Source organism: Schistocerca nitens, chromosome 3 (assembly GCF_023898315.1).
Source record: "Schistocerca nitens isolate TAMUIC-IGC-003100 chromosome 3, iqSchNite1.1, whole genome shotgun sequence".
NCBI lineage: Eukaryota > Metazoa > Arthropoda > Insecta > Orthoptera > Acrididae > Schistocerca > Schistocerca nitens.
This window is the reverse complement of record NC_064616.1, coordinates 433624643-433636772: the sequence shown is the minus strand read 5'-3', so window position 1 is coordinate 433636772 and position 12130 is coordinate 433624643.

The following is a 12130-nucleotide window of genomic DNA, read 5'->3' as shown; positions in this document are numbered from 1 at the left end:
ATGCCCGAGGCAGGATTCGAACCTGCGACCGTAGCGGTCTTGCGGTTCCAGACTGCAGCGCCTTTAACCGCACGGCCACTACGGCCGGCCAGCAAGTTCCCTTGCCGGTCTAGGAATGGTAGAACGATGGGTTCGATGACGGTTTGGATGTACCGTGCACTATTCAGTGTCCCCTCGACGATCACCAGTGGTGTACGGCCAGTGTAGGAGATCGCTCCCCACACCATGACGCCGGGTGTTGGCCCTGTGTGCCTCGGTCGTATGCAGTCCTGATTGTGGCGCTCACCTGCACGGCGCCAAACACGCATACGACCATCACTGGCACCAAGGCAGAAGCGACTCTCATCGCTGAAGACGACACGTCTCCATTCGTCCCTCCATTCACGCCTGTCGCGACACCACTGGAGGCGGGCTGCACGATGTTGGGGCGTAAGCGGAAGACGGCCTAACGGTGTGCGGGACCGTAGCCCAGCTTCATGGAGACGGTTGCGAATGGTCCTCGCCGATACCCCAGGAGCAACAGTGTCCCTAATTTGCTGGGAAGTGGCGGTGCGGTCCCCTACGGCACTGCGTAGGATCCTACGGTCTTGGCGTGCATCCGTGCGTCGCTGCGGTCCGGTCCCAGGTCGACGGGCACGTGCACCTTCCGCCGACCACTGGCGACAAAATCAGTGTACTGTGGAGACCTCACGCCCCACGTGTTGAGCAATTCGGCGGTACGTCCACCCGGCCTCCCGCATGCCCACTATACGCCCTCGCTCAAAGTCCGTCAACTGCACATACGGTTCACGTCCACGCTGTCGCGGCATGCTACCAGTGTTAAAGACTGCGATGGAGCTCCGTATGCCACGGCAAACTGGCTGATACTGACGGCGGCGGTGCACAAATGCTGCGTAGCTAGCGCCATTCGACGGCCAACACCGCGGTTGCTGGTGTGTTCGCTGTGCCGTGCGTGTGATCATTGCTTGTACAGCCCTCTCGCAGTGTCCGGAGCAAGTATGGTGGGTCTGACACACCGGTGTCAATGTATTCCTTTTTCCATTTCCAGGAGTGTATTTAACAAATTTGTGAAGATGTGCACAGATCGCTGGAATCAAACACAGTCATGGACAAGTCTGCACCCATGCTGGACACTCCACTCGAGATGGTGGGTATGCCTCGACAGAGAATGCGTCTGCTTAGAGATGGAAAATTTCAGTCTCTCAAACGTAAAATAAAGGATATAGAGGCATATGCCCAGACCCTTCTGAGACTGATCAACGAAACAGATGCCATGATTAAGGAACTAGAAACATACACCCAGATGATTCTGAGAAAGAATGTAGATGACTTAACTGCACGGGTTGATGGAACGTAAAAGAAAGTACATGACTTAACTTTAAAAGTTGAGCAAAATGTATGAATAGTGCAGCCTGTGAAACAGCCCGCTTAGTATACAGGGTGAGTCACTAACGTTTACCACCTAGAACAACTCCGAGAGTACGACAATAGCTGAAAAGTTTGTGGGTCAACAGGGGCCATAGCTTGACGTTGGTTTTTCGTTGCTAGGTGCGGTCGCGTCAGAGATATGATGGTCAACTTCTTTTCTTTTTTTTAATGGGATGCTATGGTTTTGACCTTATTTTCTGATAACGGCTATCGAAACGAATCCAATGGTGTGTAACAGTAAGATCTTTGAAGTTCAACGAAGGTCAAAAAGGTGGCATGAACGTCCTTTTACAGAAGGTGTTCGAAGTGCTGACCATTGGTATCAATGCAGTGCTGAAATCTTCGTACACTCCTGGAAATGGAAAAAAGAACACATTGACACCGGTGTGTCAGACCCACCATACTTGCTCCGGACACTGCGAGAGGGCTGTACAAGCAATGATCACACGCACGGCACAGCGGACACACCAGGAACCGCGGTGTTGGCCGTCGAATGGCGCTAGCTGCGCAGCATTTGTGCACCGCCGCCGTCAGTGTCAGCCAGTTTGCCGTGGCATACGGAGCTCCATCGCAGTCTTTAACACTGGTAGCATGCCGCGACAGCGTGGACGTGAACCGTATGTGCAGTTGACGGACTTTGAGCGAGGGCGTATAGTGGGCATGCGGGAGGCCGGGTGGACGTACCGCCGAATTGCTCAACACGTGGGGCGTGAGGTCTCCACAGTACATCGATGTTGTCGCCAGTGGTCGGCGGAAGGTGCACGTGCCCGTCGACCTGGGACCGGACCGCAGCGACGCACGGATGCACGCCAAGACCGTAGGATCCTACGCAGTGCCGTAGGGGACCGCACCGCCACTTCCCAGCAAATTAGGGACACTGTTGCTCCTGGGGTATCGGCGAGGACCATTCGCAACCGTCTCCATGAAGCTGGGCTACGGTCCCGCACACCGTTAGGCCGTCTTCCGCTCACGCCCCAACATCGTGCAGCCCGCCTCCAGTGGTGTCGCGACAGGCGTGAATGGAGGGACGAATGGAGACGTGTCGTCTTCAGCGATGAGAGTCGCTTCTGCCTTGGTGCCAATGATGGTCGTATGCGTGTTTGGCGCCGTGCAGGTGAGCGCCACAATCAGGACTGCATATGACCGAGGCACACAGGGCCAACACCCGGCATCATGGTGTGGGGAGCGATCTCCTACACTGGCCGTACACACTGGTGATCGTCGAGGGGACACTGTATAGTGCACGGTACATCCAAACCGTCATCGAACCCATCGTTCTACCATTCCTAGACCGGCAAGGGAACGTGCTGTTCCAACAGGACAATGCACGTCCGCATGTATCCCGTGCCACCCAACGTGCTCTAGAAGGTGTAAGTCAACTACCCTGGCCAGCAAGATCTCCGGATCTGTCCCCCATTGAGCATGTTTGGGACTGGATGAAGCGTCGTCTCATGCGGTCTGCACGTCCAGCACGAACGCTGGTCCAACTGAGGCGCCAGGTGGAAATGGCATGGCAAGCCGTTCCACAGGACTACATCCAGCATCTCTACGATCGTCTCCATGGGAAAATAGCAGCCTGCATTGCTGCGAAAGGTGGATATACACTGTACTAGTGCCGACATTGTGCATGCTCTGTTGCCTGTGTCTATGTGCCTGTGGTTCTGTCAGTGTGATCATGTGATGTATCTGACCCCAGGAATGTGTCAATAAAGTTTCCCCTTCTTGGGACAATGAATTCACGGTGTTCTTATTTCTATTTCCAGGAGTGTATTATGGATTATTTGGTACTCCTTATCACTTCGGCACTTATCGAAGCACGTGCTCTTACAATTCTCTCTCATATATTGTGTAAATAGCAAATATTCGCCGAATACTGTGTATCCACCTTCAAAGACTATCCTTAATACATTAAGAGATCCTGCCAGAGGACGCCAAATGAAAGACAATCGTAAATATATTAAGAGATCGTGGCAGGGGACGCCAGATGAAATGCTTCTACTTATGTTTCTAATCTAGACTGTAATAATGAAACGGGAAGGAACTGTTAGTCAGAACCTGTGAGCTGAATGACACTAGATTTATTCATTATTAACATTACAAGACAACAAAAATGACGAAAGAAACATTACACAAACATCTTTTGTTTAACAAACGCTTTCACTAACATGGGGTCTATGGTGTACAAAGTGATCACCTGGGGATCGACACACGACACTAAATAGAACACTAACCGTTTTATCTGACTTCATACACGTGAATCCGGGTTATGGAATAAAACTATGCCGCCACCAAGCATCTATACTCTGCTATTCAAAAAAGAAAATTATGGTTCGAAAGAACAGGGTGCTGAGAAACAGATATTAGAAATGTTCAAATGCGTGTGAAATCTTATGGGACTTAACTGCTAAGGTCATCAGTCCCTAAGCTTACACGCTACTTAACATAAATTATCCTAAGGACAAACACACACACCCATGCCCGAGGGAGGACTCGAACCTCCGCCGGGACCAGCCGCACAGTCCATGACTACAGCACCTAGACCGCAAGGCTAATCCGGCGCGGCCATATATTAGAGATCCACGCCGCAGCAGCGAATACTTTCCCCTTCGGCTGGTCAAGGCGGCACACCACGATGTGTTCGGCGACTGAAATCGTGGGCGGCGCCAGTCGGTTATTAATGACGCATTCCTGAAAAATGTAAGTACGCGGTCGCACGTTCGGTTAATTCCGAATGCAGGTACTTTCCTACGAGCCTCTGAAACCCCAGTGGATTCCAATGTGCAGGTGGACCCATTTGCTGGTCTGCCAAACCAAGTTGACTCTGTGCCACGACTGTGCGTGACGGAATATGTCAAATGTTCAGACGGCCGACTCGAGACAAATAAATACACCCACGCTTCACTCGTTGTGAGCGTGTTGATATAAGCAGTACCTCTGATGAGTCAGAAGGTGACTGGCACAGTCTCTAAGTGGCACACTAGCAAAGGACACAAGTCTCACGTTTTAGGTAGCGACCTGCAGTTCTTTACTAGCGAAGCACCAGTACTAGAGTCCTCTTCCTTTCTGCTCGCTTCCTCCTCAGATTTTCGCCAAAAGCACATCTACATTTTAGACTACCCCCACATTCGCACAAGACAATCACGAGCAGGAGCCCGGCATTCTTAGCTGGGAGAGCAGCCTTTGCTCTGCAGACACCGAGTTGACCAATCAGAGACTTTAAAGTTAATTGGGAGAAAAAGGAAACAAAGATTCAGCTATGCAGCCTCTTTCCCATGCGTCTGCCATGTCTTTTGCTAACAAAATGCTCAGGATGGAAGTACAGCCCTCCATAAACACGTTGTTATCTGCCCTGTTGCATCCATTTCAAAGTTTAAAAAGAACGGCCATAAACTCGCTAAAAGCCTTGTGTTTTCACAAATGTGTTTTGAAACAGAGTCTGGACGTCTGTGCGCCAGTCGCCCTGTCCCACGGAAATTCGCAGAACGTTCACCGTTCTTTTCTAGGCTTCCTCCCTAACAAGGGCCCATCCTCTGCTTTGTTGCCGGTCTACAATGCACTGGCCAGTGCAGCAGCGACTTCTCGGCGCTAGTCTGTATACCTGGAAGCGCATGCCTCCCGTCCGGCGCCAACTATGTGTGTCTCCACAATGAGACGGCGGAACTCGGTCGTCCGGAAATGTCTACACACATTCTGCAGAAAAAATGCGCTTTGCTGGGTCCATCATCGCCGCAGCTTTTACTGCAGTCGTTTAAATGGGACCCTATTCCACTGAACGCAGGTAAAGCTTATCGTCATTCCTTCCCTAGAGCACGCAAACAAGACCATTAACTACTGGCCACCATTTCATCATAATGTATGAAGTCAAATCGCAGTAAAGGTCATATTCCTTTAAGAACATGAAGTGCCCTGCAATCTCTCAACCTAAAGTACCATTGATATATAAACAACATTCGACGGTTTTGCAATACAACACTAATACGAATGGTAAGACAGGTATTGACGAATCAAGCGGAATCGAATGTGAATGATGTATTCCAGCGAAATTCAGTGAGAGCTAGAGAGTTATACACTGAAAGATATCCTCAAAGTACTTACCCTGTACATTTAAAATTGTGTGATCTTTAAAGCATTGGAAACATATCGGGCAAAGGAAATCTGCTAATGAGGAAACGGAAATTGGTACTCTTGCCACTATGTTTCGAGATTCTTGTGTTAGTTCATGTCAAGTCGCAAGGGAATTTGGCATGAGCAAGAGTAGTGTTGCTCGCGTCTCCATCACCATAAATATTATCCACACCATATCAGTCTCCACCATGAATTAACAGGTACGAATTGTATGCATCGCATCGAATTCTGCCGATGGGCTCGACTTCAGATTCAGAGGATGATACATTTATCAATTTGATTTTATTTGCTGACGAGGCAACATTCACGATCAATGGAAATGTTAATTTTCATAACATGCATTACTGGGCAACTGAAAATCCATGTTGGCTGCGGCAAGTTGCACTGGTTGGTGAATTTATGCTGTGGGATGCTGGAGGACAGAATTACAGGCCCCTATTTCGTCAAAGGAAATCTTAATGGTAGGAAGTACACCACATTCCTGCAAGAAACATTAGGTCTGTTATTGGAAGAAATACCTTTTGGAACAAGGAACAGAATTTGGTATCAACACGATGGGTGTCTGGCAAATTTTTAGCTGATAGCTAGAAATGAGTTGCGGGGACAATTCCCAAATCGTTGGATTAGACACAGAGGAGATGTGTCGTGGTCAGCTCGTTCGCCAGACTTGACGCCTCTGGATTGTTTCTTGTGGGGACTCGTAGAAGACATTGTTTATAAAGACGTTCCTACTGCACCTGAAGATATCCGAGAGAGAATTGTCAGAGCATGTGCTTCGATAAGTGCCGATGTGATAAGGATTACCACTCAATCCAAGATAAGAAGTCAGCACTGCGTTGATACCAATAGTCATCTTTTCGAACACCCTCTGTAAAAGGACGTTCATGCCCTCTTTGTGACCTATTTTGACCATCAAATACCTTACTGTTACACATAATTGGATTCGTCTCGATAGCCGCTATCAGAAAATAAGAACCAAACTATGGCATCCCATTAACAAAAAAAAAAACACCAAAGTTGATCTTTATATCTCTGAAGCGACCCTACCTAGCAACAAAAAACCAACGTCATATTAAGTGCCCCGTTGTCCCATGCAACCTTTGTCCCACTAGCTTTTCAGCTCCTATCATACTTTCATAGTTATTCTTGTTGGCAATAGTTAGTGACTCACGCTGTATAACAAGATGTCGACTAAACATCAGGTCATCGCTGCGTGGAGGGCTGTTTGAAAGAAGTTATGACCACTAAAGCTTGGCCAATGGGATCGAGGGCATTCACTGAGAGAAATCCTTAAACCATATGCTGAATCTTTCTGCGACCCTCAGCAAAATTACACGACAACGATGATGCTTGCGCTGATTACATTAACCGTCACAGCGACACTAGGATAGACAAAGCTGATGATGTCAACGGTGAAAAACTATACAAGTTGGGCGCACAGCCTGGTTGAAATGAAAAATCAGTAGAGATGGGGGATAGGAAATTACAAAGAACACTAGGTCTACTGGACCTCATCTCTCTAAAACCCTAAAAAATTTTGAAGTATTCATATATAGATTTGTAGATGTAAGGTGAAATAATACAACTAAAAATGCCGTGTGGCTAGGGCCTCCCGTACTGTAGGCCACTCGCCTGGTGCAAGTCTTTCGATTTGACGCCACTTTGGCGACTTGCGTGTCGATGGGAACGAAATGATGATGTTAAGCACAACACAACACCCAGTCCCTAAGCGGAGAAAATCTCTGACCCGGCGGGAATCGAATCCGGGCCGGTAAGTATGACATTCCGTCGCTCTGACCACTCAGGTACCAGGGGCGGACAATAATACAAGTGACCAGTGTACACAGGAATGGCCGGCCGAAGTGGCCGTGCGGTTAAAGGCGCTGCAGTCTGGAACCGCAAGACCGCTACGGTCGCAGGTTCGAATCCTGCCTCGGGCATGGATGTTTGTGATGTCCTTAGGTTAGTTACGTTTAACTAGTTCTAAGTTCTAGGGGACTAATGACCTCAGCAGTTGAGTCCCATAGTGCTCAGAGCCATTTGAACCATTTTTTACACAGGAATGCGGGAGACCAACACAGTGTGAAATTCAGAGACATTATAAAACCATTATTATTAGATGGTCGGTATAACACTTGTAATGGTACTCATATTCAGCATAAAAGGGTCAGCAATCGACCTGTGTAGTCTATGTACTACGATCAACCCAATGAGCTAATAGATTGACTACGGCTGCTCATGGCCTCAGCTGCTGCCGGTAATACTGTTATTTGAATGACGTTGTTTCAGTAATTTCTGGACTTAGAGGGAGAGGTATAATCGAATAAGAACGGCGACGCTAGTTCAAGAACTGAACAAACCAGCACATAAAACATAACCTCGTAGATATATTCACTGAAGGTTTTGATGATTTATGACAGGGTGATCCTGTTGATATGAAGGAATATTCACATGAGAATAATGGATTGAAATATGTTTTAATGGTTATTGATAGATACTCCTAATTCGCCAGGTCATTATCTGTTAAAACTAAAACGGCCAGAAATGTCACAGAGATGTTTGCACATTTGTTGCAGACAGAGTCGAATCGATGTCCGGACAGTCTCCAAACCGAACATGTTGGGGATTTTTATAACAGGTATTTCGAGACTGTGATGAAGCGGTATGGAATACACCATCCATCTTAAGGCGAGTGTTGCGGAACATCTGAAAAGGACAATAAAACATCAGATGGGGATACATTTTCATCTTTGTGGCTCATACAGACGGACAGATAGCCTACCTAAAATAACTGCACTGCATAATCAAACAAAACATAACACAATAAAAGGAGACCAATCGACGTTCGTGATAATGTCACGATGGCTACAGTGTACTATCGTGTAAAAATGCTAGATCCACTTAAAAGAAAATTTAATGTGGGTGATTTGTTTTGTATCTCAAAACACAAGACATCATTTGAAAAGTTGTACCTCCCAAACTACTCGAGTGAGATATTCACTGGTTCCAAAGTGCAGAGAACAAATCCTCGAACTTACATTTTAAAGGGCAACAGTGGTATTGAAATTTCAGGATGCTCATACACAGAGTAAACGCAAAAGAGCTCAGAACCGCATGTGTTTCTCATAGACCGTGTCAAAAGACGTCGAGGGATTAAAGCACTAGTTAAATGGCTTGTTTGTAATGTAAAACAAAACAGATGGATTGACGCTGGTGATTTGCTATATAATGGAGTGCACAGGACACAGCCAGCTAAGCAGCTTATCAAGCACGACAGGAGGCACATTATAGGAAGCGGTGGTATTATTCAAAAAATTCCAGTAAAATTGCACACTCCAGTGTATAATTACTAAGATCCTGGTACAAATCTTCAAAAACGTTTGGCTCGTGGTAATAGGGGGAGTAACCCGCTTGGCGAGGTTTGGCGTATGACACTGCGTGGTGTCACCGCCAGACACCACACTTGCTAGGTCGTAGCCTTTAAATCGGCCGCGGTCCGCTAGTAAACGTCGGACCCGCGTGTCGCCACTATCAGTGATTGCAGACCGGGCGCCGCACACGGCAAGTCTTGAGAGACTCCCTAGCACTCGTCCCAGTTGTACATCTGACTTTGCTAGCGATGGTTCACTGTCTACATACGCTCTCATTTGCAGAGACTACAGTTTAACACAGCCTTCAGCTACGTCATTTGCTACGACCTAGCAAGGCGCCATATTCTTCAAGAATGTATTCTGAACAGATATTGTGAATCATGTACCGTCAAGAGCGACGTTCATCATTAATGGATTAAAGTTAAGTATCAAACTAATTACGTCCGCTTTCTGAATTCTAATTCCTTGTCATGTTCCAGACCTCACGTCAGTATAGTCCTTCCCTCCTCACACCAGCCTGCGTGAGCTAAAACGCGTGCGTTTAGGCCTCCTCTAGTAACACGGTGTTGGCTCTTCTGCCAACACAACACACTGCATACGCGGAACATAGAGATCTCCCAGGACGTCACGCTGCAGATAGAACTTCAGCTGATAAAGGCAAGGCAACAAAAATGCCAAAGGAGGGCAGAGCACCGCAGCATTTTTAGTTGATAAAACCACGAGCAGAAAAATTAACTTGATGTTCGGTGTGAATTTGAAGCAAGTTATGAATTCTGCATATCATTCGCTGGAGAAGAAGACAACGATGAAGAAGAAGAAGAAGAAGAAGAAGAAGAAGAAGGGTTTTTTTTTTAAATACAGTATCCTGTCGGCGATGTATGCAGCTAAAGCACCATGAATCACAAAAGACCTGTTAAAGCGCCCTGGGTTCTGCCAATACCCAATATATCAGATGGAATTATCCCTTTCCTCATTCCTGCCCTCACGGGTCTCTCAGCGACGGGTTTACTGACTGGTAGTGCTGCGGTTGTTGTCAGAACAGTCAATAACGTACAAAACTCACAGGTGCAGCTAGAGGACGCAAGAAGACATTAACGCATGATGGAAGCGGCAGGGATCGGAAAAGTACTATACCTGAAGCCCTGTGAGAAAATACCAGGTTTCTTCGTAAATAAAAAAAGGCCTATAAGCCATCCTACGGGATAGACGGCTTAAAAATACAGATCTGCTTAAGTTTTTTGGGAAAAAATTCAGCCTTCAAGATTCCGCGATGTGTTTATGCGGGACACGTTAGTGGAGACTATGTGGAAATTTAGAGAATGTGGAATGACAACTTAGATGTTGCTGGAGGATCTGGAACCCATTGGATAGCGTGTGTTAAGAAAAATGCAAATAACATCTACTATTTAGATTCATTTGGAGACCTGGAACCAAGTTATAACAATACTTCACAACAGAAGACATGTGTTCTACAATTTTTATCACTATCACGACTTACCTGTTCAGACATCTATGCATCATGTTACTCCTAACGTTTACGAAGAAGCATATCTATAGGGAGATGCATTAAGCAACCACTCATCACATGAGGTTCAGATGCAGTGTCTTATACTTTGACTTTAAAAGAACGATCGTCTGTATTACGTGCTAATTACTTCCCACCGATTGATTTATGGAATGGAGAATGGAGTATTGCACTTATTGGATTGGAAACGTACAACAGCATTCCGAATATCACAAAGGTTAACCATCAAATCCATCTGGAAATTAATGGTCGAAAACGAATTGATGGAATAGAACCTGGTGTATACGATACAGACGATTTAAACGAAGCTTCAAAGGGAAATGGATTGCGCTACGTGCGAACATGAATACACTTATATCTGAAATAAAGGCAATGAATGCAACGATTTACTTTAACCAGAAACGTTCAGGACGATGACTGCTGGGTTTCACAAAGGGGCAGGTTTTGAAGATGGATCCAAATAAATTTTACAGATCTGAACAGCCAACAGATATACTTCCTGTCAGTACTAATTGTGTCGAGTGTAACTTTGCAATAAATGCTTATCTCAACAGTAAATAGATTCATACAATCGACGGGTTCTTCCCATCAGTTGGAAATGGGTATATGATTAGTGAGACCCCAACTAAAGGGATATACCTCTCAGTAACAGACCAGACATTGGACTATCCTGGCGCTGCATATTGTGGAACAAGATAATCATCTTGTCGACTTTCGTGGTGAGGAAATCATTGTATGACAACATCTAAAGCAAGACCGGCGATGACATCGAACGTCCGAGACCCAGAAGTGGCGACGGGGACCTTCAGCCAGCCGGGACCTTTCACGAGATGGAAGTGGCGGTGACCTTCAACTAGTCGAGACTCGCAGCCTGCATAGATTGTCAGTGAAGACAGGATGGGTGTAAAGGATAAAACCGCAGCACGCAACACCACAGCGTAGCACTTCACAAGAAACACCAAGGTGATAATAACCGTGATCTACGAGTTCCTTAAATCACTATGTCTGAAACTTCTCAGTGACATCATTTTACACAGCTAACTTGACGGATTACTACTAGTTTATTATACTCGAGGAATGCTTCTCCCATGAACCTCATGCTTCAACAACATTGAACAAGAAGACGCTTTACCCTCCCATGCAAGGGTTTCTTATATTTTGATGTATCATCTACGGGAAAGGATGATACTGCCACAGTGGAATCGAAGGTTACACGTAATGCTTTCGCGTTCCTGCTTCATGAGATACAGTATGAACTTAATGGGTCGAGATTCACCGCACACGCTATGTAGACACAACGTCAACTCTTCAAACGTTTGTTTCGACATCTCCCTCAGATTTGAACGATTCAGAAAATGCTGGATGGTTAAAATACAAGCCAGTAGGTAGAGCAGCTGAAGAGTACAGAAGATTTACTGCATGTATATTTCTAAAACTGCTTATGGAGTACTTTGAATACATGAAACGAGCAATTATGAATGGTAAACAGGAACGTATTCTGGTACGGAGCGCAACTGATGATAACTGATACATTCAAGGAGCTAACGAGGAGAATGAGATCAAGGTTAACAAGGCGGAGCGGGTCCGACATCCGATCAGTTCCAGTCATTCCACCAGGAAGGAGGTACACTGCTCATGTTGTCTGTTGTTCAACCATGCCTAGTCGGTCAATACCGCGGTT